Source organism: Micrasema longulum, unplaced genomic scaffold, assembly GCF_059751315.1.
Source record: "Micrasema longulum isolate JH-2025_06_02 unplaced genomic scaffold, ASM5975131v1 h1tg002380l, whole genome shotgun sequence".
Taxonomy (NCBI): domain Eukaryota; kingdom Metazoa; phylum Arthropoda; class Insecta; order Trichoptera; family Brachycentridae; genus Micrasema; species Micrasema longulum.
In genome coordinates, this window is record NW_028279530.1 from 108,401 (window position 1) to 136,183 (window position 27,783).

The following is a 27,783-nucleotide window of genomic DNA, read 5'->3' on the forward strand; positions in this document are numbered from 1 at the left end:
AAACTGAGTATTTTGCTGTTTTGGGCTCTAGTGAGGTGCTACGATTCGCATCCATATAAAAGAATATGTGTTATGCAGGCGTTGTAAAGGCGGGTTTTGGTTTTCACTGAGTAAATATCCGATCTTCATATAGCCTTCATAATGCTTAATGTGGCGCCTGCTATTCCTAGCAGCACTCCTAGTTATTTTTGAAAGCTACTATTTTCCGTAACATATACTCCCAGGCATTCGAAACTCTCGATCCTTTCAATGACTTGGTTTTAAAGAGTCAGGGGATTTAGGGCATCAAGTGTTACACAGTACATGGGTTGAATTAGTGATTTTAAAGTGAGCAGAGTAATCTCGTGTAATCCAATAGTAATAATTTTGGCCAATAGAGGCGCAACTGGTCGCTGTATGGAATAAAGGAATATGATATAATTTACTTAGCCAAGAAAAGTAATATATTTTTTTGGTGATGTGTTTTTTCCTAATAATACTACAGTATTATAAAACATTACTTACGATGTCAAAAAAATATGGTTAGCTGCATGTAATCGATTATAAGGAGCATTCGCCCCTGCTCTGTTGTGTCAATCAATGTTTCCGCGTGCACAATAAAATTTGAGAGAAACTAAGAAATTTTTGACACAGTCCGATGTATTCAAATATGATTCTACGCGCCTTCTCGACTATTCTTAATTCTATGATTTGAATCTTTATATTTATAATTCCTCCGTAAAACGCCTGAAAATGTTATTTTTTCAATTTCTTTACTTCTTTATGGACCAGGTGGATTTATCAACAATATTTTGAGTTTGTCTAAATGTTTGTTGACAAGGACTTAGCTCTTTAACTTCACAAACATCAATAAATGAAATAATTGAAGGAATATAGATGTTCAAATATGGGCAGAATGGTGCGTATGCGTATGCATGCGTATGCCTGCGTATGCATGCGTTTGCATATGGCATGCATGCGTAGTACCTATTTAGACTATCTGCAGTGGCCTAAAGACTCCTGACTGAATCGTCAATTATAACCGCATCATCGGCATACTCTAGGTCGCAGAGTTTTTGGAAGGAGATGGATATTCTTCGATCTAGTGGAATTAACTGAGAAACGGTATAAAGTAACATTGATATTTAAGTAGGAAAAAATGCATATTTCTAAAAAAATTATATGTTGGTTAATTGTGATTGAATATGTTTAAAAAAAAAGTTTTATGCAGATAACTTGATTTTACTATGTTAACTTTGCATTGGAATATGGGCTCTGGAGTCCTATTAACTGTACATAAGGTGGGGATTTTTATTTTTCCAAGCGTGAGCTTCATATGCTCATATTGATGATCAAATGTCAAATTACGCATATAAAATTATGGAAGTCAGATAGTAGAAAAGACTATCTGTAGTTCAGGGGAGCTGAAATAAGACTCAATTTCAAGGCTAAACAAAAATCTTTTAGTGTTACTTTTAAAAAATGAATTACCATTTTAAATGATGCAGATTTTTTTTCTATTTGCGTTTACTGAAATATTCATTAAAATTTTTGAAAACTAAAACACGGAAAAAAAAAACAGATGGTCCCTTCAGCCATCTGACTACCGAATTGATGTTTCACAGTTATGAAGCTGTTTAAAAATGTAAGAAAAAATATTAAGGTTTGGTCAATTCAATCTAATTAAGTGTTTTAGGTATTATTATGGATAACTTATACAGCTCCATTTTCGTAATATAATAACCTCACAGCCGCTTTACATAGTGATTCTAGTTATTTTTTTATTTTTTTTATTGAAGTTTTTAAATTTGTAATTTAATTAAAACAATTTATTTTGTTGACACATGCTACGCATTTATTTAAATGATTTAAAGTACAAGTGGGTTTTAAGTTTTTTCCGAAACATCACTTCACTTTTACAGCCTCGCACCTCTGCTGGGAGAGCATTCCATGCCATAGGGCCTGCGACCGCAAATGCGCGTTCACTAAATTTAGTGCGCTGTTTGCTTAGAGGTATAATAACTTTTCCTCTCGCCATCGACGAAGCTGATCTAATCGTGAGACGCATGTCAGCTAGTTCATCTGGAATGCATAGTTCCCTTAGGTATTCCGGAGCAGAGTTGTGCAGTGACTTATACATAAGTCAACAGAGTTTGTATTCGACCCTCCGTGGAAAACAGTAACAGCAAGTGTAGTTCCCGAAGTAGAGAAGTGATATGATTGAACTTAGAGATTCCGAAAATAAGTCTCGCTGCAGCATTCAAGGTCTCAATAATTTTATTAATAAAAGTCATTAATATTATTTTTTTATTTGATCAATTTCATAGTTTTGAGTGATGCCTAGTAGTAAAAACCCCGTGCTAAGGCAGATTAACATATATGTTTATTTATATATCTCCATATACATACACACACACGTGTGCACCCTCACAAATCCACCCTCGCCCTTACATACACTTACACACATACATATATACAAATATGCCAATTTTATTCTTAAGTCTTAAAGTTGTTTAAGTTACAACAGATATGAAGAACGTTTCATAGAGGTTATTATAAAAGTCTAGGTCTATTTACAAGGCTGATGACCTGTTTTTGGCTGGTTTCAGTGGCCACTTTACACATAGTGTAAAATTTATCATTTATTTATTTATTTGTTTGACAGACTTATGCAGTTCATTCTAACGATGGTTAATCCAATTTCTTATAATAAATACAGGCACTAATAAAATAAAATACAACCAAATAAAATTAAAGCTAGGACAAAAAAATAAAAATTACTACCTCAAGACAAGATCCGATCTATCTTAGTGATTTTTTAAATCTATAAAGACTTACATAAAAAAGTCCAGATCTTGTCTCGAGTTTACAATACGACACAATCGGGACATTGGTGCATGCAAGCCATAGTTTGTGCTGTGTTGATCGAGGAACAGCACATTACTGTTTCGCAACCGGCGGATTGGAACATTGAATGCCACTTGTTCCAGTAACGATGGTACATCAATTAAGCCATTCAGCAAATTAAACATAAATCCGGAGTCAATGTTATTTCTACGTTTTTGTAAACTTGAGATTTTTAGCAATGACTCTATTTCTCCGTAAGTGAAGTCTCCCCTCTCGCGTCCAATCATCCATGCTACTTTTCTTAGCAAACATTCTGCCTATGATTAAACATCTGTATTGCTTCAATTACCTATTAGAGGACGTGCGCTGCTCATCATATGTTGACTTTAAAAGAGCCGCACAAGACAGGGAGGAATGGAGGAGAAGGATGAAAGTAATTGCTGCCAGCCAATGCCAAGATTGAGACCAGAGAAGAGATATTTTAATAATTTATTTTTTGAAGTTATGCATGAAAACATTTCTCCGCAATAGCCATATTGATTTAGAAAATACAATTAATTTTTATAAATCCATTTCTTATATTTTTATCGGTGTTCGTAGTATGTGATGTTTTTTTTAAATGAAATAAAAAAGTGTACATCCGCTTGTATACAGAAAAAACACAAATTATTTTTTAAATATTACGACATGTAAAATATTCACTCTAATGATATTGATAATAAAGTTGATAGTCAACTTGCGTAATGTAAACAAATTTCTCTTCTACTTTCTTTAAGTAACCAAAACAGATCAATTATTATGTGCGCAAACACAGGAAGTCACTTCGATGTAGTATGTAGGCGCGTAACATTACATGTGTGAAACTGTCAACAAATAGTATAGTAGTTTGCGTTGCATGAAGTCCCTAGTTCGATTCCCGGCAAACCCGATACGAAATATTTACATAGACGTAAAGCAAGGAAAGAGTGCAAACTTAACAAACTTAAAATTTTATAAACTCTCTTTTCGACGCACCAAAAATACTTGAATTGGTTAATTTTAGAGTACCTGCTGTCAACACTATGAGTACTTTATTGTTTCATTGCTCCAGTACTTCTTCCAACCAACAAAACAATTCATTGATACCGAGACTGCATAGGTTAGGTAACACTTATGGAACGGCTGCAGACATTCTGTCCAATTCTTTACTATCTTATAAGTCCACAATATCAAGTTTATTTGTAGCTGCTCGTCAAACTATTATTGACAATTCAATTCCATAAATTAAAAAAATACTTACTTGTTTATTTTTATTACCTTATACTTGTTTTTTATTTTTTACTATCATATCAAATTGCATTATTGTATTGGCAAATACGCATTTCATATATACGTATTTTTATTTCTTATTTTTTCGTGATAATATATGCTTGTTTGTTTATTAATTTAACTTAAAAATGTCTTTCTTGCTTACCGTAACACTTTATTTATTGTTTGCTTTACAGAATTTATTTCATAAGCTTATATCTTTGCATTTTTTGTTTATATGCTTACTGTTTTTTCTTGCATACCTTTGTTATTATTGTTTTTTTTTTACTTTGTAAAACTTTTTATTATATCCTTTTTAACTAATTTCACATATTTTTTCTGTTTATTATTTAGTATGTTAGCATGTATTTCGTTTTTATTTTTTGCAAATGCCTTTTGGGCGTTAACGAACAAAATAAATAAATAAATAAAACCTACAAATAATTACGATTGGTGGAAAAACGAATTTCCGGGGCGAGAAAATGCGAGGGGCGAAGCCCTAGGGCTTCTACGATATTATTTAGCGGAGTGGACTGTATTTTAATTTTAACTCTTAAAAGACTGTGGTAAATAATTCCTTTGTGCGCGGTGATGTAACATCGTGTTACCACCAGTTAAAGACGGAATATTCTAAAGTTCAGACATTTGAAAAAAAAATATGGAACATACTGTTTCATAATTTATTTTCCAGAATTTATGCTAACACACATATAATTTTATTTTATTGTACCAAAATAAATTAAAAATCATAAATACGCCGCTCATATTACGCGCGTGTGTCCCCCATCATTGTCATCACCCTTAAGGTATTATATTACGAAAATGGCGCTTATCCCTAATTATTATTATTATTATCAACCGACTGAATCTGTTTTACGCAACACCCGCCACAGAACAGCGTCTCTGTCTTCTTTGTTATGAGTTCTATTTTCGTGCTCTCTCTTATAGAGATGGGTTGCTGAATTAGCGGACATTCATTCTTCGCGTAGGCGTAGCAAGGATAAATATTTTTTATATTTACATCCAGCATAGTTTTACAAATTTTACTCTGCAAATCCGGTGTAAAAATGTCCATTTGAAGATTTTTAAAATACGAGTTCATTATTTAAAAAAATAAGAGAGATATATCAAGTCTTGTGTCGACTAGTGTGACATCACAGCCACACAAGAGTTAGTGAAATAAGTTAATATACTCAATATGCGGTACGCAGTGTCAATCGGTCACAACCCCAACGAATGAGATGGATTAGGAATGGATGCTACTAACCTGGTTCCTTCTTGATGAAATTGCGGTGGTCCGACTAGTCAATTGGGAGCAACACCAACACCAAGACAGGCCCCTGATCTGAAGCTGAACATTGGTGGTTGGTGGAAACAAAGTCTATGATCCTGCACACGTTCAACAAAATAAACGCGCGATTCACTACCCGAGGTGTTAATGTGGCAGATGATCAAAGGATACTGAGGTGGGAATTGAACATATGTTATGGGTACAAACATTTGAAGTTGTGATAATATTTTAACGATGCCTACCCAGATAATTCGCAACAAACGATCATACGAAAAAAAACATTTTAGGGTATTAGAATCAAATTGAGAAATCTCCATTGAGATATTTGCGTAAAACTTTGAAAAAAAAATCGTGATATTTGTAATTATGCTTCACCAACTCGATGGAGAATGCTAAGTTTGCGGTGTCAAGTAGTATAATTGGTATCTGTTTTTGCAAGATTTTGAGACGGTTTTGAATTACGCTTTTATTTATATAGGTAGATTTTCATGTATGGTTTAATTTGGCATCAATAACTAATTTGCCGTTTTTGGAGGAGTTATCAAAATTTGCTTCCAATACCTTCAGATTTGGAAACAATATATTTTTTTGTTGAAAATTGACATGAACAAACTGCTTTTTTTCCTATTATACTTACTAGATACAAATCATTCATTATCATCATTCGCTTTCTGTACCCAATGGTGGCACTGCATTGGTACACCAATCGCAGCGTATCTTGATTATTTTTGTTACACGAAGGAAAGAAGTGGTAAATCTAGGACTGAAGGGGATAAGGCCGTTTACATTACATACTACGGATACGATGAAATCATGAAACAATTAACTTTTAAGGTCTTATTATTTTTACGTAAGATTATAATACCTTAAACATGATTTATCATAATTCCCTTTTCGCACCAAATGGTTCATAGGGCACTGCATTAGGACATCAATTGCAGCGTATTTTTTTTATTTTTTTTAATGTTATACAAATGTAAGATGATCAGTCTTACGCTTCAGGTACCAGTCTAGAAACCATGAATTATTCTAGAGTGAAAACACCCTTTCAAATAAATATTTCATATCAACCATGTCGGGAATCGAATCCAAGACCTCTAGCGTGCTAGGCAAACGCGCTGACCATTATACCACGGGGCTGACAATTAAACATGATTAACCCAAATAAATTTGAATTTGGGTTTCGGTCTCGTGGGTGTCTAAGACTCACGGCTCCAGAAAAAAAGTTACATGAAGGCAACATGATCAGTCTTACGCTTCAGGTGCCAGTCCAGGGACCATGAAATATTTTAGTGTGCAAACATCCTTTTAAACAAATAAGTATTTAATATTAACCATGTCGGGAATCGAAAGCGAGACCTCTTGCATGGTAGGCAATCGCGCTGACCACAACACCACGAGGTCAAAGTACAAAATTTATTTATTTTTAACTTTTGGCATAGAAGTAAAAATAGTCCAGAAACCACATACGCACATCAAACAGAAGGCGACTAAACTACTCATAAATGAGTAGGTTTACGTTTTTATACATTTGTTTCTTTGTAGACGTAGCTCCGTACGCAACTCCTGATTCAACTATGCCGTTTTGTGTCCTTTTAAAGTGTAGAAATACTGCTAGGATCTTAAAGAAACAGGATGGCATCACATTTCATGTGTAATTAACAAACAAACGTTAAAGTAGCAAATGCATTACTTAAAAATTGAATTATTTTTCCATCTGTCAGATTGTCGAAGAAACAAAATGGAAATTTCTTTAGTGTTGCCAGGGTAGTTAATTTGTTTACCCTACTTTGCTAATCTAATGAAAGAACTAATGAAAATTAGACCTCAGATTGAACAACGCCGTGGGGGACATTTGAATGACATTATTTTTTTAAACATCAAATATTATTTAACATGATATAATAATATCCGTTTTATGTAAAATAAAATTTGTTTTATATTTTAAGTTCAAAGTTTATAAATTCAATTACTCTTATTAAATGACCCTTTTATTTATCTTCTCTGTTATGTCAATCAATGTTTCCGCGTGCACAATAAAATTTTAGAGAAATTAACAGATTTCTTTTTTTTACCTTACATTTGTGTTATGATTTTTTTTTCACATCAAGCAACATTACCCGGCGACTTCACGAATGCGCGCGGCGAAAGTGAGGCATTGTGGGGGAATTGTAAGATACAGTTCAATGTATTCAAATATGATTCTACGCTCCTTCTGGACTATTCTTAATTCTATGACTTTTGGCTCATTCAATTAACAAATTAAAAATAATTTTAAAAACTACTTAACGTCCTCATTAGGGAATTCAATGAATAATTTATTTTTGAATGATTTTTTTCAAATATAATTTCATTCACAAATATCACGATAATAAAATATATTTCAGCAATGATTAGGACAATCTAAAAATGCCGCTTGATAAAAATTAATAATTAATGTGTCATACGTCACACGCACCCACGAATTAAAATATTACTTTCATTTCAGGCAGTAAATCGGCAAAGGTACTTACTCCATTTTTGTGAAAGGAATATTTGATCAAATATAGAAAGTTGTTTTTTTGGTATGTTCTGGCAACCTTCTCATTAGCTGTCTTCCTTTACTGAAGTTAATTATAGAATTACGCAACAAGTGTATGGAGAATGAAGATTTATTACTATTTAAAAAAACGTTTTTCATAAATAAATATTTATTCAATATATGACATACAATTAAGAACAATTTATTGCAGTCTTTATAACATTGTATCTAAGTAAAGTATTTTGTTATTTGAATGCTGTTCCTCTCCAAAAAAAAACAAGCTCTTGTGCTTGGAGAAGGACTTACACTGAGACGAAATTAGGTGCAAGTATTAAAAGTGTGATCGACGAGGCACACGTGCTAAATAATTTGCACGAGTGTCACAAATATTTTTTTGAAAAAAAGAAATTACAACTTTTGACTTATTTCTCAAATATTATGTTGCATTCCTGACAGTACTTTTTATTCCCTTTATTCATTAAAAAATATATAAATTTTCCTGTTAAAGTATATTTAATGTTGTTAAGCTGTAGTTGTTTTTAATTTTGGAAGATGTTACCAATTGTTCTAGGTTGCGTACTTACGTTTTGTGACGTAAAAACACTATTTTATGGATTTGAAGTAAAGATTTTTTTTAAATAACGATTTTATATCTAAAGCCCTAAATTTATTTAACAATGAGGAAGTCCAGTGTATTAAACTAAGTCAAAAAATATTTTTTTAAATTTTTATGTATCGTATTATAAGCGCTTTGATTTCTTAAGTTTTGTATTTCTGAAATAACTCCACGTGTGACGTCAGAGATTCATTTACGGTAAGCTTACCGGATTTCCTTCACAGATCTTTTTTTTCTCTTCCTTCATCTCTCCTCCTTTCCTATTTTTTCCTTTTTCCCATTGAGTATTTGGGGTAATTTAAAAACAAATACGTTAATTTCTATTATAATATATCTTTAGCTTTCAAATCTTTATTTTCTATTGATTATGTTATGTTACATGAATTATAAGAATAAAACAATAATTTTATTGGTTGGTTGGAAGAAATTGCCATTTGGCATTAAGCCCGCCAATGTACAAATAAGATTATGTACAAAAAGACAAATAAATAAATAATAAATAAGTCACTCATATACCAACATAATATTAAAATTCTTAAATTCCATACAAGTCAAAATAGCTTTTTCTTCAAAGGCGTAAAAAATTATAATAATCTTCCCAATGAACTTAAAACTATTAAAAATAATACATCAATAAATAAATTTAAAGTATATCTAAAGAAATTTTTTGAACACGTAAAAACTACACTGAATTTTTATTAGTGTGAATGTATTATTGTTTTTTGTTTTTTCTTTATATATCCTATGTTCTTATTTTTTTTCTCATGTACTTGTATTTAAAATTATATAAATTCTTATAAATAAACAACTAAAACAGTGTTAGTCACTCTCCAAGCACAAGAGTTAGTCTCTTTTTTTGGAGAGTTACAGTGATAACATTTACTAGATGTGTAAAAGTAGATATATGTAGAATTAAAAAAGACATGTTCCTTTTATGAAATTTATTAATAAAAAACAAAAAAAATAATAAAAAAACTTGTTTCATTACTTGATTCATATGAACCAGTGACGTCGTTCAAAGTAGTGCGTTTTTAATAAAATATTTTTTATAATTGGTGTAGAATTTAAACCTCTAATTTTTCCCGCATACATATTTCATCCCCTCGCTTAGTACGATAGCGCCTTCGAGGCATAGGGGAATTATTTATATGCAAGTTTTTGCACTGTGCTAATATTTTTGTCAGTCCGTTTTAGTAACAAAGTAATTGTGATACCCGACCATCACTTTGACTTAAATAAATGGATGTTTGTTACACAATCGTTGTGATGTAACGATTAATATGCTCGGGTTGTTGACTTCGAATGAAAGTTTAATCGCGAATAATACATTAATCCATTGTAATACATATTAATAATAATAACAAGATACAGCGTAATAGATCGTGAAATCACTTTGTTAAAATTTATAAGTCATTAGATTAATCAGTGTTTTTTAACCTGTGGGTCGCGACTCCCAGAATGGTCGCAAAGCCTTGCTGGAGGGGTTGTGGTTGCAAGCACGGTAAAAGTAAAAAGCGATGGTTTTAGCTCGTACCTTACAGTAAAAATACAATATATATACATAAAAGGCAATGTTCGAATGATTGTCCTCGATAACTACAGGACCGATTTGCGTGCGGTTTTCAGATAGTGTACATCTTTGCCACGAGAAGGTTTATAAAATCTTCAATTTAATAAGTACAAAAAAAGTTAGAAGCGTTAATGTTTTTTTTATCTATCACCATGGTTGCATTCGCCGAAAATGCGGGCACAAAAAAATGGATGTATGTTTTTTTTTAAAAAAAGAAATATTTGCTTTCTTATGATTTACCCAAATATTTAGTTTTGAGGGCCATTTTCAACGAGTTGTAAATAACTCACTATTAGAAAATGGAATCGAGTTGGGGTAGAGTGGGATTCGAACCGCGGACCTTCGGCCCGTGAGTCCGAGACACTAGCCACAGGACCACAACCCGATTAACATATTTTATAAACTAAATAAAGTTTTTCATTAAAGTAAATTAAATAGAAAATTGTTTTTTGAAATAAACAACTATCCCCTTGAAGTAAATCTAAACCTTGTTCATAATAAGCAGGAAAAAAAAATATCTCGTTAAATCTACAATTGAATCCTTTGTCGCACGTCTTTACGCGTTATTTTTGCGGTTTCGGCACTGAACCGGTTAAATAGAAAGAAAATTAATTACTTCGTCATTGAAATCACTTAAATACAAATAGTATGAATTATAAAATTAAGGTCCCTGGGAAGCCAGATTTTTTTAACTCGTGAAGGGGTCGCGTGTACCTATTCAAAACGGTTGAAAATCCCTGTCTTAAAATTAATATTTTTTCAAGTAAACAACTTACATAATATAGCTTTAGTGTATAGGTTTTTATTTTATGAAGGTGCGTGCCTTATTTAACAAATACAACAACCATCAATTATGTTTAATTACATTATAAAAGATTATGCAAAAGGAGGTTTAATTTTAAGCCAATTTAAATTAATATAACGCATAATAAAACAAACAAAGACGAAGTTAATAATTCCAAATAAATAAAGGAAGGGATGATCGAGTACTTTGGACATTTTATGTGTGAAGATAAGTTCAAAATAGTCTGTCATATTGTAAGGAAGAGTTAAAGGGATATTCTAGTTTAGAACTGCGAAAAAAAGGTCTTTTTTTTGCTACAATATTTGAGTTTGTCCAAATGTTCGTTGACAAAAGACTGGATTTCACCCCCTCGGGAGTCATTAAGATTAACAAATTACAACAGGGATGGAGAATACCTTAAATAAGAGAATATGGAAGTCTAGGCATTTACAGGGCTTATGACCTGTCATTGGCTGGTTTAAGTAGCCACTTTACGCACTGTGTAACATAGACCATTTTGCCTATGTTTGAACATCTATATTTCTTCAATTCAGCTCTTTAACTTCACTAAAATCAACAGATGGAAGAATTGAAAAAATATGGATGTTCAACCATAGGCAAAATGGTGAATGTTACACAGTGTGTAAAGTGGCCACTTAAACCAGCCAATGACAGGTCATAAGCCCTGTAAATACCTAGACTTACATATTCCCTTCTTTAAGGTATTCTCTATCCCTGTTGTAGTTTATTAGTTTTTTTTTGTGTTCTCAAGGCTTAAACCTTCAAAAATATGTCCTGAAGAGGATTTTTCAAAACAAATATTATTTTTATTTGACGTGGCATCTAAACCGTTGCATCCGGAACAAATCAAACCCGAAACTTTAAACGCGTTTTTCTTGAAATAATTTTTCAAGACTATTGTCATGATATTTTCAGTTTTACCGAACCAATTTACTTGAAATTTGGTGTGAGCCATTTCTACATTACTCTATCGCACAAACTAAAACTATAATATAATATGCGTTTTTTTATAATTTGAAAAAGTCTGAAAAACTGGTAAAAAAATATCTTTTTATTTCAGACAGCCGCTATTTTGTTACAAATATATTATTTTGACTTCTTCAAAGTTTGGACGATTAAAGCATTGTTTGGGATTGAAAATTATGTATATTTTTTTATTTCAAATTACTAGAAGCGTTGCAATCATGACAATCAGAGCACGCCTTTTTTTGAGACTCACCACTTCATTGGCCTGTAACTTTTTCAATTAAAAAATTTTCACTTGTTTTTTTTTATGTATTCTTCAAACATTAATAAATATCTGGTAAAATAATGGCATCTAAACATATTTGTTTTGTTTTTTTTATTGCACCTGGAAAATTACCAAAAATTCATGCCTCTGGACTAGAATACCACTCAAAGGAAAAGGCTGTGTAGGAAGAAGACTCATCTCCTGATTAAAAGGGCATAGCTCGACTGTAGCTTCAACTCAAAAACGGATAGCCCTACAAGAAGAAAATTAATTCTTAAACCTATTACAACTAGTTAATCCTTTTTTTGACAATGTATCCTATTGGATTTATACGATCCAATTTGTTTGTGCCAATATGTCCGCCATTTATCCGTGAATGCCTATGATTTATATTTGAATTTTCAGACCATTTCCTAAAAGTCGTAAATAAATTGCGCTGGAAAAATGGAAATCGAGTTGTGATAGATTGGGATTTGAATCTTGGACATTTGGCCCGTGAGTCCACAATACTTCCACGGGACCACAATCCGATTTTAAATGATTTTTTTTTGTTCCAGGAATATTTCCTTGCAATTATACATTTTTAAATTTTGGTAGGATGTTCAAACCTAGGTAGAATGGTCAATGTTATTCAGTTTGCAAAGTGGCCATTTAAACCAGCCAATGACAAGTCATATGTCCTGTAAATGCCTAGACTTCCAAATTCCCTTATCTTAAATGTTCCATACTTTGTTGTAATATATGAGTCCTAATACTTCGCTGGGAGCGAAATCCTGTCCTTATTAAAAAAAATATATCGTTGATTAAACGTAGTGTGACTTTTTTTCATCCAAACGTATTTTAATTTTTTCTCCTTGGATTTTGACACCCGAGTAGTAATTTTACATAATGTGGATATTTACCATTGGCGTGTCCCTAATGTTTTGACATTTTGATAAATTGTTTTTTATGTGAGCTAGGACCACCTTAAATCCATAAAATTGCCCAGTTTTATCAGCAGTCTTCGGACATACAGCATACAAATATGATAAATAACTTAAAGGTTAGTAAAATAGAAAAAATACCGACACAGAAAATATCATTCTAGTATTTTTTCTCAAAGAAAGAACAAAATCGGTAACGGGACAACGATTTTCTCGATTTTAGTTAGACATAATCAGTCCGACGTGCAGTAGTCTTTGTTTAACCACAAAGCTAAAGCTTTAACTATTATATTACTACTAATATTATGTACTTTATATGCAGGTACAAATTAATGATTATTTTTTGTAGCTTACCTATAAAATAAATCGTGGCTCGCTACTGCTCCCCTTCCTCTGTGACCTTGTTGCTGTGTCAACTAGCCAACAAGACATATAATCCGCGCTGCCGACAACACGCGACCATTGTCTTCTTGAACTAGATGGTCGCACGCTACCCGTCTTTAGGTCACTGTACTACCGACTCTGATAAAGAGATTCTACCAGTGTGCTGACATGAAACGCCCGAGACTTGTAAATATACGTTGTGTCATCTTCGTTGGCAAGGCGTGATATAGAAATAAATTTATATATTTGAATAATTTATATAGCGCCATTTTTGTGAAAATCACCTCAAAGGCGCTGTACAGTAAATAAATATCCCAGCGTCTTTCAGCGTATCCCACGTCTTGCAGCTACAGAGCGCACGGACATTAAGGAATCTAGCCCCTATTTACATTTTTTAAATATTTTACAATGATTTTTTTACTTTTATTTATTCATATTTTTTTCCATAATAAACTAAAATTGATAATAACAATAATGTTATCTCACTGGGGTTACCCGTGCCGAGGACGATTAACAATATACTTTAAAAAATATATATATTTACATTTGAGAATAAACTTAATAAACAGAGATAATTAACAAAATATCTCTGTTTACACTGTTTTGCTGATAGTTTTAAACACTAAGTTTTTATGTTTATAATTAATTTATGTACATCTTTATTATTTAAATGACAAAACGCACAATGAAAGAACAAAAACATAACATAAGCTGTACATTTGTGAAACAGTTGATTCACTATTGGTTTGGGCGAATGAGACAATCCATTTTACTTCTACCTAGCTCCACTATCCGTTTTTTTATAGCCTTTTTGAACATTTTTTCGTTACTACTTGTTTCAATAGATAGTGGAAGTAAAAAAAATCGAAGTTAGATTATAAGTCTTGAAGCTACTGAGCGCATGGACGGTTGGAATTCTTTGGAACATAAAACAATAATACATTCATACTAGTAAAAATTTTATGTTGTTTTTACACGAGTTCAAAAAATTTCTTTAGATTAACTTTAAATTCATTTATTGATATATTATTTATAATAGTTTTTAGTTCATTAGAAAGATTATTATAATTTTTTACACCTTTGAATACAAAGCTATTTTGATCATGACTTGTGTGGAATTTAGGAATTTTAATATTATGTTGGTATCTGAGTGACTTCTGAGTGTCTACTGTATGAACCTTAAATATTTCATATAGACTTTCTTATTGAATATTGAGGGTTTCTTTAAAATTACTTTAATAATTAATATTTGTACTATTTTAAGAGGGTTTAATATATTGGCATAGCACTACCCCATCCTACAATACCATGTTGTAAAGCTATTTTCAAATGATTGATCTTCAGAAGAACACATTTAGTAATTTCTTCGCATGATGCCAACTTGGACGTTTTAGTAAAAATATAATATGTGTGTAGTTCTACGGATTTAACACAAAGTTACGTAGACATTTTTAGATTAATGAAACACGTTTAGAACATATATTATTTTCATCAACATTTAACAACGTGTAGCTGACAAGCGAAAGTATTTTTATGCTTTAGTTAAATAATAAGGTGGGTAGGTACTTTAAATGAACTGCTTTAAGTTAGTTTCTCTCTTCAGAAATGTCAAATGAAATCGAAACGTCAAACTGACAATCATGCGTCAATCACTAACTTAGGGCCGGTTGTTTGATTCCGTAGTAAAAAATAAAAAGCAGTATCCAATCAAAATATTTTTAGTATTCTTTTTTTCATACAATAAATATTACGCACTGGATGTTAACATAATTTGGAAATCAAATCAAATAAACAATTAAACATTCAATGAACTAGAACTCGCGACATGCATATATGACTCACCATGGATGGACAGACAATTAAATTGGACGAAACACATAGACGAACTCACCAAAGTAATGTCATGATAAAAAATCGTGATTTACTAAGCTTTTTTTAAAAGCAAATTAAGCTACATGATCGCCTTTAGGGAAACCGGTAATAAGACACACTCGTACCTAACAAGAATACAAAGACAACATAAAATAATTAAACCAACATACAATCTACCCTACCTGTCCCTACGATTAAATGTACGAAAAAACACGCCAGTTCGACATCAAATACTTCATTTTTTTATTTATGCTACTTTTGACATGATGCGTGTTGTCTGGAACTTTAGTCTATACTCGGTCAAAACAAAATGCCAATTATTCAACTCTTGTATAATGCCAGTACTCCTATGAATGCGAATCTTAGCACCTTACCAAAGCTCAAAACACCAAACTTCTGAGTTTTGAGAGTTAGTGCTTGAAAAGAATATTAGGTATAAGGTGGTTCGATTTTACAACTAACATTGAAGTCCGAGAACGGACGCCGCAGCCTCCAATAACGAGCGTCTGGGGATGCGGCGGTGGACCTGGCTGGGACACGTGCTGCGCATGCCTCAGGAGAACCTGAACCCGAGTTGCCTCTTCTTTAAACCAGCGGGCTCACGCCATCCCGGAAGGCCGTCGATGACGATTTTTCGACTTTATTCGGCGTAATTAACCCTTAGACTACTAAACAACGATATATCGTTGTTGTTAATCCCTATCATAAAGTTCTAACTAGACTGATGCTGACGTCATAATCCCCAAAAGGGTAAATGAATTCGGGAACTGCTTGTTGCACTTAACCGTCAGTGGTATATAACATTTTCAAAACATGAAAATTACTTATTCGACGGGTTATTATTCAGTTTCGTACCTATTTCAGCCCTACGGAAAATTTAATACAAAAAATGTTTTCTTACGCGCGGTAAAAATTCGAACATTAAATTTTACAGCAAAGTTTCTTGAAAATAATAAAAAATAATATAAAATATTTTAATAAAAACGAACTACTTTGAACGACGTCACTTGTTCATATGAATCATCCAAGATATATTTTACTCAAATTTTGTTAAGCATGCATTGATGGAAGTGGTAGGTTTGATAATAAGGGCACTTTGCCCCGCAATCAACAAAAAAACCATCATAATACTGTCGTTTCAATAATAACTATTAAAACAATGCGCCTTGAGATTGCTGTGCGAAATCGTTTTTGATTTGTTTTTATTTTCGATTAAGAAAGGGTTTACAACCGCTGTACGAGAATGTGTTGCGGGCGGCACGAGTTGTCTATCTTGCTCACTCCACTGGGCTTGAATTAGATATTTATGAAATGGAAGATTTTTCTTGGAATTGCTTTTAATTTTTAAAACAGTAGTGTGTTTGGAAAACAACGTATTCGATAAAATATTTTTAAAATGTATTAATAATAAGATTACTGATTAGATTCTTGAAAAACTGCGTAGCAGCGTAAGGGTTAAGGGGCGCTGGATTGACGTGGGAAGAGGAGAAAATTCTGGCTGACGATAGGGTCTCCTGGAGGCAACTGGTGATGTCCACAATGTCCACATGCTCCACTTGGGAGCGGACGTGGAAAAAAAAGAAGAGAGAATTTATTTATATATACGCCCAATGTGCATTTTTTAGGACATAAATGAATGTGTATGTAACAAATGCATTACGTAAAAATTGAATTATTTTTCCATCTGTCAGATTGTCGAAGAAACAAAATGGAAATTTTGTTAGTGTTGCCATAGTAGTAAAATTTTTTACTTTATTTTTCTCATATAATAAGAGAAATAATGAAAATTGAACCTCGGATTAAACAACGCCGTGGTGGACGTTTGGCCGATTTTATCTTTAAAACATAAAATTTTATTTAACATGATATAAAAATATCCGTTTTATGTAAAACTAAAATTTGTTTTATATTTTAAGTTCAAAGTTCATTAATTCAATTACTCTTATTAAATGACCCTTTACTTATCTACTCTGTTGTGTCAATCAATGTTTCCGAGTGCACAATAACATTTTAGAAAAATGAACAAATTGTTTTTTTTTTTACCTTACATTTGTGTTATGGTTATATTCTTCGCGATCAAGCAATATTACTCGGTGACTACAAGTATGCGCGCGGCGAATGTGTGTCTAAGTGGGGGAATTATTGGACACAGTCCGATGTATTCAAATATGGTTCTACGCTCCTTCTGGACTATTCTTAATTCTATGGTGGTGCCTATTTCCATGCTTCTGTAAAGATATTTACTAATATTTAATAATGAAGTAATCCTACATACATACTTGTTAATACGAAAAACAGTAGGCAGTAGAAAGTTCTCTCACAAATGTAAAATTAATCTTTTTACCGTGACGGATAGTCTAATAAAAGTGATTTAAATAAAAATACTCCATTGTTGCTTCATTGCAACATATTTCATGCTTTTTAAAACTTAGTTGATTAATCCCAGGCAAAACCTATTGTTGCGAATGAAGACATTTGCCTTCGGCGAGTTTACTATATATTTTCTGACAGTTTACAATAATTGGAAGCAGATTACAATAATTAAAGACGACACTTCTTAATCTATAGTGCGATTGTACATAATGTTCTGTTTTGTTCGATTCAAAATTTTTATTTAAAGAGCACATTATATAAATATTTAACAAAGCTGTACAATCATTAGGATTTGTACTTAGAACCGGAAAAGATTTTAATACTCGTAATATAAACACATTAAAATGTCTTTACACATCTCTAGTTAGAAGCCAACTAGATTATATGGTCACCTTATCAAATCACTTTCTCAGATTCTCTTAAGCAGAAAGCCTTTAGCCTGAATAATATACCCGGTATAAGACTTAACCTTAACTTTATTTTGAAAACTACAGATATATGAAATTTAATATGATTTAGTGTATTTTGCCAGTTTGTAGAGCGTTAAAAACTTTACAAAACTGCATCATTCAGTCAAATTCGCATATTTTCGAGTTAAAGTTTTTTATCAGTATACTCACGATGTAGAACAGAAAATTTTATTTCAAATGACGTAGGGTCAAAGCACCGGTAAATGACCACCCTCATTTATGATCATTGGTTAATAAAACACAATATAATAAGAATTGCTACATGTGTCCAATCAAAAAACTTTTTACACTAGAAACTATGACAAAAACAGTAGGCGGACACATCTTTTGGGAAGAAACAAATCTATCAGTTTTGAACTGAGTTGTGAAAAGGTAATAGTGCGTCTTCCCGTTATTGTTCTGAGATTGATAGTGTTTTTATAAGGAAAGGTGTGGTAAGTGTTTTATTTGACGCTATTTCTTATGCAATTATTTGAATATATCCATATTCAAATGTGTTAGGTTGTTTTATAATGTTATGATGTAACTAAATCTGAGTATTATTTTTACTGGGGTAGTAGTGGTCATTCACTAGTGATTCAGCTATTTTTTTAGAGTAATATTAATTATAATTGTAGGCAACTGAAATAGCTCAAAATTAGACAGCGGAGAGACTATCACTCCCTCTCACTTCTGTTCAATGTACTTCATAGTCCTAACGCTCCTATATACCTGTGTGAAAAATTTCAACGCTTATCAGTTCATGGTTTACCTCTTCGTTCTCATTCTCAAGGCACTCTCTTAATACCCATACACAATTCCTCTTCCTTCTCTAACTCATATAGTGTCCATGCGGCTCGACTGTGGAATCATCTCCCATCCACCATCAGAGATGTTACTACAGTACCTCTGTTTAAATCACGTCTGAAGAAACATCTCCTTTCTCTTCCTTAATCTCTCCTCCTTTCCTTTTTCCTCTTTCCGCTTTTTTCCTTTTTCCCATTGAGTAATAGTTTTGATTTAAGGTAATTTATAAACAAATACGTTTATTTCTATTTTTATATATTTTTCACTTTTTAATCCTTTTTTTTTTCTATTGAATATGTTCTGTAACTTGAATTATAAAAATAACACTTTTATTTTATTGGTTGGTTGGAAGAAATTGCCATTTGGCAATAAGCCCGCCAATGTACAAATAACATTATGTACAAAAAGTTAAATAAATAAATAAATAAAAATACTCGTATTTCAATAAAAAAGTTAAAGTACGTTTTCTTTTATTTTGTGGGCTTAAATAATGAAATTTATACCTTAATTGTGGATTTCACAACAAGTTGAACCTTAAACGATTATTCATTAGTGCTTTGACCCTATTACATTTACTATTTTTTTAAGCTTTTTAAGCTTATTTTTAAATTTAGGAAAAATGGACAAAACTTATGTTAACGCTACTAGTACATTTAAAAAAAAATTACCGGGTTATTTGAAAGCGCGTAAAAAGAGGTTCCGGCGTATAAGCGCTACAGAAAAGAAGACCTTCGGTCTTAAGAATGGTTTTCTGGTGTGTGAAAGAAGTGTTTTTACTATCGGTACAAATTTTTTTCGTTCAAATAAATGACTGAAGATAATTATGATTTTTGATTGAGAAAGGTCTAAGTTTAGTTTTTCTTGCTTTCAATAGAAAAGGTGCTATTAATACGCCATTTATCATTGAGAGAAAAGTATTTAATTTGGCCGATTTCTAGATAAAGGCAATTAGAAAAAATCTCGGGTAAGCTCGTTAGTTTATAAAATTTAAATGGATCTTGTGCAATGTAAAGAAGAGGTTATGCTTTATTTTGTAATAACAAATATATCTTGAGTGGAATGAAAGTGTAATATTACATTTATTTAAGAAGAAGTTTCACTTAGAAAGGTTAACAAACACGGGAAACGATTTTGTTAGCAACTAAAATATTTCACAACATTATTTTTTGGTATGTGTATTTTTTGTACATACACAAATTTGGATTTCTCCCGAGGGGAAGTAGGTATATATATATATATTTTTTTTTTTTTTTTTTTTTAAATACACATACCAAAAAATAATGTTGTGTAATAAGATCTGGTCAAAATATAAGTATAAATAAATTGCAGAATCATCTGCAGGCGATTACTAGTACTTAATTTAACTCGGAAGAGTCTTAAATACATAAAATAAAGTAATATGCTAATTAAAAATACTTAACTTCAATATCAATACATAGATGGTGCTCCAACACGCTAGTGAAAGCTTTCTCATTTAATAAGATATATACAAGAATCAAAATGATACCAGTGTCGATATTCGCTAATAAGCGGAATGGGGAATGTTGTACGTAAAGTGGCCACTCAACCCAGCCAATGACAGGTCATAAGCCCTGTAAACGCTCGAATATCGATAATCCTGAATTTGAAAAAAATTCTACCTCATCTCTGTAGGAATATTGATAAAAAAAAAATTAAAAAAAACTAAAATATTTATTAAGTTTGACCAAATAATGTTTGTAGACCAGGGGCGAGCGGTGATTTTTTTATGGGCAATCTAAAAAACAATGTTTGAGTATGTCCAGTGTAGGTGTTACAGCTTTTAAGTAGAAATGAGTTTTTTTGTTGTGCCACTATAATTTCAAGTGAAAATAAAATTAGGTGTAAGTAATTAAGTCAATGTGTTTTAATGATCAAACTAATTAAGCTTTTAGCCCTAAGAATCTAGATTCCCATCCATATTAAGTTAAGTACATCGTGACTACTTTCCAAATTACTTAAATCAGATTACTTCTGTCTTCTAAGTACTTAGTTAAGATAAACAATTCACTTCTTCAAATGTCTCGCGTTTTGGGTCACATAACAGTCAATGGGTGGTACCTTAAATAATGCACGAATGTGTGTACTTAGCATGTTTACATGCTGCGAGTGCATTGAGATCTGTTTTACACGAGTCAGAACATCTAAGTTACCAGTTGATTAATTAAATTGCACTTAACAATAATTACATTATGAAAATATTTAATTCAGTAAGTAAAAATTCATGATGGAAGTTCACTCTAATTTATTATACTATAATTTACAAATTTTGAATATCCAGTGACCGGTTTCATCGCTTTCGCGACATTTTCGAGACTGGTATCTTTATTAGGAAATTCAATGTGTTTATACAAAACAGAGGTAATAATAGAGAATTCTAAATTATATGAGACTAAAACAATGTTTGAGTATGTCCAAATGCTTGCAGACCGGCTGGATTTCCTCCCTAGGGAGTTATTCATATTTAAATTTATTTCAACAGAGAGGGAAAATATTATTGAGAAGGGAGAATATAGACGTCTAGGCATTTACAGGGTTTATGACCTATCATTGGCTGGTTTAAGTGGCCACTTTACTCACTGTTTAACATTCACCATTCAACGCATGTTTAAACATCCTCATTTTCTCAATTCTTCTATCTGTTGACGTTTGTGAAGTGAAGGAGCTGAAACCTTTCAGCCGGATGAATCTCACCCGCATAATAAAGGTTTCAGCTCCTTTACTTCACTTAATAAACACAGTTCATTGGCGAAAAATCGGCGTTCACTAAAAAAAATATCCAATATACTACATTTGCAAAATAGTAAGGAGTATCTAATACAAAAAAGTGAAAATTGAATTACAATTACTATGGCGACTGCTTTTCTTGACATTTAGATTACCAACCGCCGGCTAAATGCAAAAAAATGTATGATAAATAATAAATAAATAAATACCAGTTTCGGAATATTTTCCATATTTACACCGGTGAAATTCAAATATGTGATTGCGCAGCAGGATTATACGTCGCGAAACGTAAATATTTTGACATTCAAAATTAGGTGTTCACAGATATTCCATTGTGATCGCGAATACGATAAACAACCATGGTGAGAAATTTATAACACGTCGCTTATTAGCACGTCGATAGTTATTTGTGATTGAGCTACAGGCGATCAAAACAAGCTGTATTTGGCGTACTAATGTAGTGCCCTGCGCGCAATCAGATCCGATGTACAAAGAAGATGTCTCCATTTCTGTTGATATACAAATTAACTAGACAATTTGAAAAACTTAGACTAATTTCGCAGATATTAATTTTTTTTTATCGAATGTCAGTAAATAAAAAAAACGCAATTTAAAAAATGGAAATTACAATTCTAACGGATGTCGTTACGTGCTATGTGTCCAGAAACACATTCAGAGGCGATCACAGTGATCAGATGTGATCAAATCACCTGATCACGCGCGCGTTACCGTAATACTGATCACTTCTCATAGTAAGAACGTTGCTCTCTACCTTAATCCATAATTACCTAATAAAATAAAAAAATTCCAAACACGTATTTTTTATTTACTGCGATTGATTTAATTTACATTAATATGTTTGTTATTTTATTTTATTTTATAATTTAAAAAAGGCATTCCGATTTAATATAAATTGTTAAATGCAAAAAAAAACCTTTTGAGTTTGTCCAAATATTTATAAAACTAGATTTGACACGAGTTTTTAAGATTCACATGTTACAACAAAGATGGATATTTTTTTAGAGAAAGAAATATGAAATTCTAAGCATTTATAGGGTCTATGATCTTTCATAGGTAAGTTTATGTATCCCTTTTTACGCACTGTGTAGAGTTCTAGTTCCAACTCTAATGTATGGAATTGGAAAAATGATGATGAAAGAAGGTTGAATGCTGTCGAAATATGATCCCTCAGGCGAATGTGTGGTAAAACGATGTATGATAGGTGTACAAATGTCGAGATCCGTGAAGTGTGTAAGGCTGAGACCTGCATTATTGACAGAATCAAGAAAGGGGTGCTGCGTTGGTTTGGACATGTAGAGCGAATGGACAGCGAATGAACGGCTAAAAGGATCTACGATGCAAATGTTGATGGATGCAGAAAACGAGGAAGACCGACAAAGACATGGCACGATCAAGTCCATCAAATACTTGAAGATGGACATGTCAAAAGTAGGAATAATCGACGTGCGTGGATGAGAAGACGTATGAATGTAGGGGAAGCGAGGTCTGTATGCCAAGATAGAGTATTATGGCGTTCTTTTCTCTCTGCCTATCCCTACGGGGAAACGGCGTGATGGTTTGTTTGTTTGTTTGTTTTGTAACACTGACTATTTCGCTTATGTTTTAAATCGATTTAACTTTAATTTTTCATTATGTTGATTTTTGTGAAATTAAATGCTAAAACCTTTATTGATGTAGCTATCATTCATCAGTAATGTTTAGAGAAGGATTCAAAAATTGTCGATGTATTTTTTTTCACTAAACCCTAATCTGCATCTGATGGTCCATAGGACATTGCATCATTAAATAAAGTTCAGCGTATCTCGATTATCCGTTAAACGAAGGCAAGGTGATTAGTCTAACGCTCCACGTACCAGTGAAATATAACGCGTTATTTTAGTCTTCAACCACCTTTAAAAACAAACTTTTTTTATTTTTTTTATTAATATATTTCAGAGATGGTAAATGTTTTTTTTATTCTATACAAATCTACTTTTATACATCTAGTAAATGTTTTACTGTAACTTTCCAAAAAAGAGACTAACTCTTATGCTTGGAGAGTGACTTACACTGTTATAGTTATTTATTTATTAGAATTTATAAAATTTTGAATATATTAGTACATGAGAAATAAAATCTTCTAGAAAATATAAAGAAAAAACATAAAACAATAATACATTCATACTAATTAAAATTGTATGCAGTTTTTACACTTGGTCAAAAAGTTCTTTAAATTTCAATGGATATTTATTGATATATTAGTTTTCACAGTTTTTAGTTCATTGGGGAGATTGTTTTAATTTTTGACACCTTTAAAGACAAAGCTATTTTCATCATGGATTGTGTGGAATTTATAGATTTAAATATTATTTTGGTATCAAAGTTAATCTAAAGAAATTTTTTGAACTCGTGTAAAAACAACATTAAATTTTAATCAGTATGAATGTATTATTGTTTTATGTTTTTTCTTTAGATACATGTTTTTATTTTTTTCTCATGTACTCGTTTTTAAAATTATATAAAGTCTTATAAATAAACAACCAAAGCAGTGTAAGTCACTCTCCAAGCACAACAGTTACTCTCTTTTTTTGCTGAGTTACAGTGATAACATTTACTAGATGTGTAAAAGTAGATTTGTTTAGAATTTTACAAAAACATGTACTTTTTATGAAATTTATGAAAAAAAACAAAAAAAATCTCTATTTTTTTTAATAAATAGTGTGTACTGTATTTAATGTTAATGGTGTGTTTAAAATGACTTAGATAAAATTTAACTTTGTACTATTTAATGCTATCCTTCCCAGGAATCGAACCTGGGATCTCAAGCGTGGTAGGCGAACGCGCCAACCACTACACTCAAAGGTGGACTTTTCTTCACTTCTCCAGGGTTCTCACTCATTTCCTGCCCAGAACTGTATTTAATCATACATTAACTGTCTTACTGTCTCAGAAGCGAAAGACTGATCACCTTGCTTTCCATGTAACAAACACTATCCAGATTCATTGCAACTTAAGTGCCAGTGCAGTGCCCTATGAACCACTTGGTGTTAATTTCAAAATGATTTATTTTCTCGTGGAAAATTATTGATAATATCAATAAGTAGATTAAACATCCCAACACGTCTTGACGCAACAAACCACGTAAATTGTTGGAATTCTTGTTACGTGTTTATTTTGAAAGTGAATTAATCAAGGTATTTTTTTTCTAGTGTCACCAAAAAGGAAAAACCCAGCCATCGACTTCGGGATCGAACCTATTCCAAAAATTTTGCCGCAATGCTAATTTCAAGCGTCTAATAAGCGATCGCTAAGGTAAGCTTAATTTTTATTTACCCCAATTTACCCCAGTGAAAACACAATGTTTTTGTTTTAAATTGTACATAATTAAATATTACCTGCGTTCAACATTAGTTGTGTCCATTTTTTTTCAAATTTGAAAATGAAAAAAAAAACGGAAAGGAAAAGGATGTAGGCTAAAGAAAATTTAAATATTATATTACAATATTTAAGTTTGTCCAAATGTTCGTAGACAAAAGACTGGGTTTCACCCTCTCGGGAGTCATTAGGATTAACAAATTACAACAGGGATGGAGAATACCTTAAATAAGGGAATATGGAGGCTTATAACCTGTCATTGGCTGGTTTAAGTGGTCACTTTACACACTGCGCAACATTAACCATTTTGCCCATATTTAAACATCCAAATTTCTTCTATTTTTTTATTTTAGTGAAGTTAAAGAGCTGAAGCCTTGATTGTTGTGAAGAGATTCATCTGACTGAATTATTTCACATACCAAGCAACGCCTGAAAACAATTTTACAATTTTTAAACTTCTTCTTGGACCAGTTGGTTTCATTACAATATTTGAGTTTGTCCAAATGTTCGTAGACAAAAGACTGGATTTCACCCCCTCGGGTTTCATTAAATTAACAAATTACAACACGGATGGAGAATACCTTTAATAAGGGAATATTGAAGTCTAGGCATTTACAGGGCTTAAGACCTGTCATTGGCTGGTTTAAGTGGCTACTTTACATACTGTGCAACATTCACCGTCCTGCCTATATTTGAACATCTACATTCCTTCGGCTCTTCTATCTTACGTTTGTAAAGTAAGCTGAAGGAATGTAAATGTTAAAATACAGGCAGAATGGTAAATATTACACAGTGTGTAAAGTGGCTACTTAAACTTCTATTATTATGTCTTATTATATTCTTCTTGTCTTTTGTAATATGTTTATATTAACAGCTCTCTAGGGGTTGAATCCAGTCCTTGTCTTAAAAAAATTGGACAAACTAAAAAAAATATATTTTTTTTGTTTTAAAAAAAACGAATATATGCATTAATTATCATTTGTCAAGGTAAAAAAACATTCTAACTGGTGTTTAGATTTGATGATTGCCTCTTTTCACAAAAGTGGCCATACCTGGCTGCTTTCTGCACACCTACGTTCAATTACTGTGTTTTTACCTATAATTGCTGAAAGTTTTAAATAAAATGCATAACATTTTTTAATTTTAAAAAAATATATATTTGGACTCCTGTATTTAGTTGCCTTACATGCCATGTACAAGGCTAAGGTATTTGGAGAACATTCATTTTTGTTTGTCTTGGATATGGAATATTCGATCACTGATTTTGGTTTATTACCTTTATGAGTCCAATCACCATTGTTGCAAAGTCCAAGAACAATGGCGCGTGATAATTTCTTTTAACGACAGTGTGGATATCTGTTAAGGATATTAATTTATCTAAATTTTTTTACATAATGTTATTTGTACATTGGCGGGCTTATTGCCAAATGGCAATTTCTTCCAACCAACCAAAAAAAAAATTCATGTTACAGAGCATATTCAATAGATAAAAAAAGATTAAAAAGCTTAAGATATGTAAAAATAGAAATAAACGTATTTGTTTATAAATTAACTTAAATCAAAACTATTGCTCAATGGGAAAAGGGAAAAAAGAGGAAAAAGGAAAGGAGGAGAGATTAAAGAAGAGAAAGGAGATGTTTCTTCAGACGTGATTTAAACAGAGATAATGTAGTAACATATTTGATGGTGGATGGGAGATGATTCCACAGTCGAGCCGCATGGACACTATATGAGTTAGAGAAGAAAGAGGAATTGTGGATGGGTATTAATTATTGGGCCTTGAGAATAAAAACGAAGAGGTAAACCATGAACTGATAATCGTTGAAATTTTTCACGTAGGTATATAGGAGCGTTAGGACTATGAAGTACATTGAACAGAAGTGGGAGGGAGTGATAGTCTCTCCGCTGTCTAATTTTGAGCCATTTCAGTTGCCTAGGATAATCAAAAATATGGTCATTTTTCCTAAGACCAAAAATGTACCTTATGCATATGATATTTCATCTTCCCTGGATTCTGCTTCAAGATAATGGCGTTGTAAACTGATGAATGGTCACTGAAATAACAGATGTTCGATACTCTGTGAAGAAATATCATCGCATGGACAATAGTCATCATTCCTTAATTTAAAGGTATATAGGTAATTTCTTATAGCTCCGTGTCCGGTAAAAATTTGGGTCGTTTCGAAAGTACTTTGGTGATGACGACGGAAGTTTGCTGCATCAGCCAGCGTTGGAAATAACATTTTGGTGATTTTACTTGTAAAAGAAGCGCGGTAATGATCCTCCCAACGCTGCTGCGTATTTTGTTTTATACAGCGTTTAGCAAAGCTAAGGGGTAACTCTGAGGAGAAAATAACATTGATTTCGACTTCGAAAGAAATTCGACTTTTGCAAAAGCTCGCCGGAGGCAGTATACCCCTATAGAAGATGAATTTGACTAGGGAAGATGAGCTCACAGTCGACAGAGAATGAGTCTTAGTTTGTGGACAGCATGTGCTCCAAATATAGAGCGGATATGGAATGACGATGATTGTGATATGCGCAGAGTTTCACGGTTGGGTCGCGTGATACGACAAGATTACGTATATTAGCATTGTACGAGTATCTATGTTCAGTGTTTACTTAGCTGTAATACGATAGTCATGGCGTTCTCTCGCCGCCACCTGCAAGCACCAATTTGTATCATTAGCATACAATAACCCATATTT

General features: G+C 32.2%; 1 protein-coding gene across 1 annotated transcript in view; it reads left to right on the plus strand.

Annotated features, from left to right (window-relative positions):
- LOC148272316 (uncharacterized) overlaps positions 1-27,783 on the plus strand; it is a 130,764-nt gene that overhangs the window by 50,252 nt on the left and 52,729 nt on the right. The window contains exon 2 of the mRNA XM_088240210.1: positions 24,910-25,012. The gene's annotated coding sequence lies outside the window, so the exon portion shown is untranslated. The remainder of the gene's footprint in view (positions 1-24,909; positions 25,013-27,783) is intronic.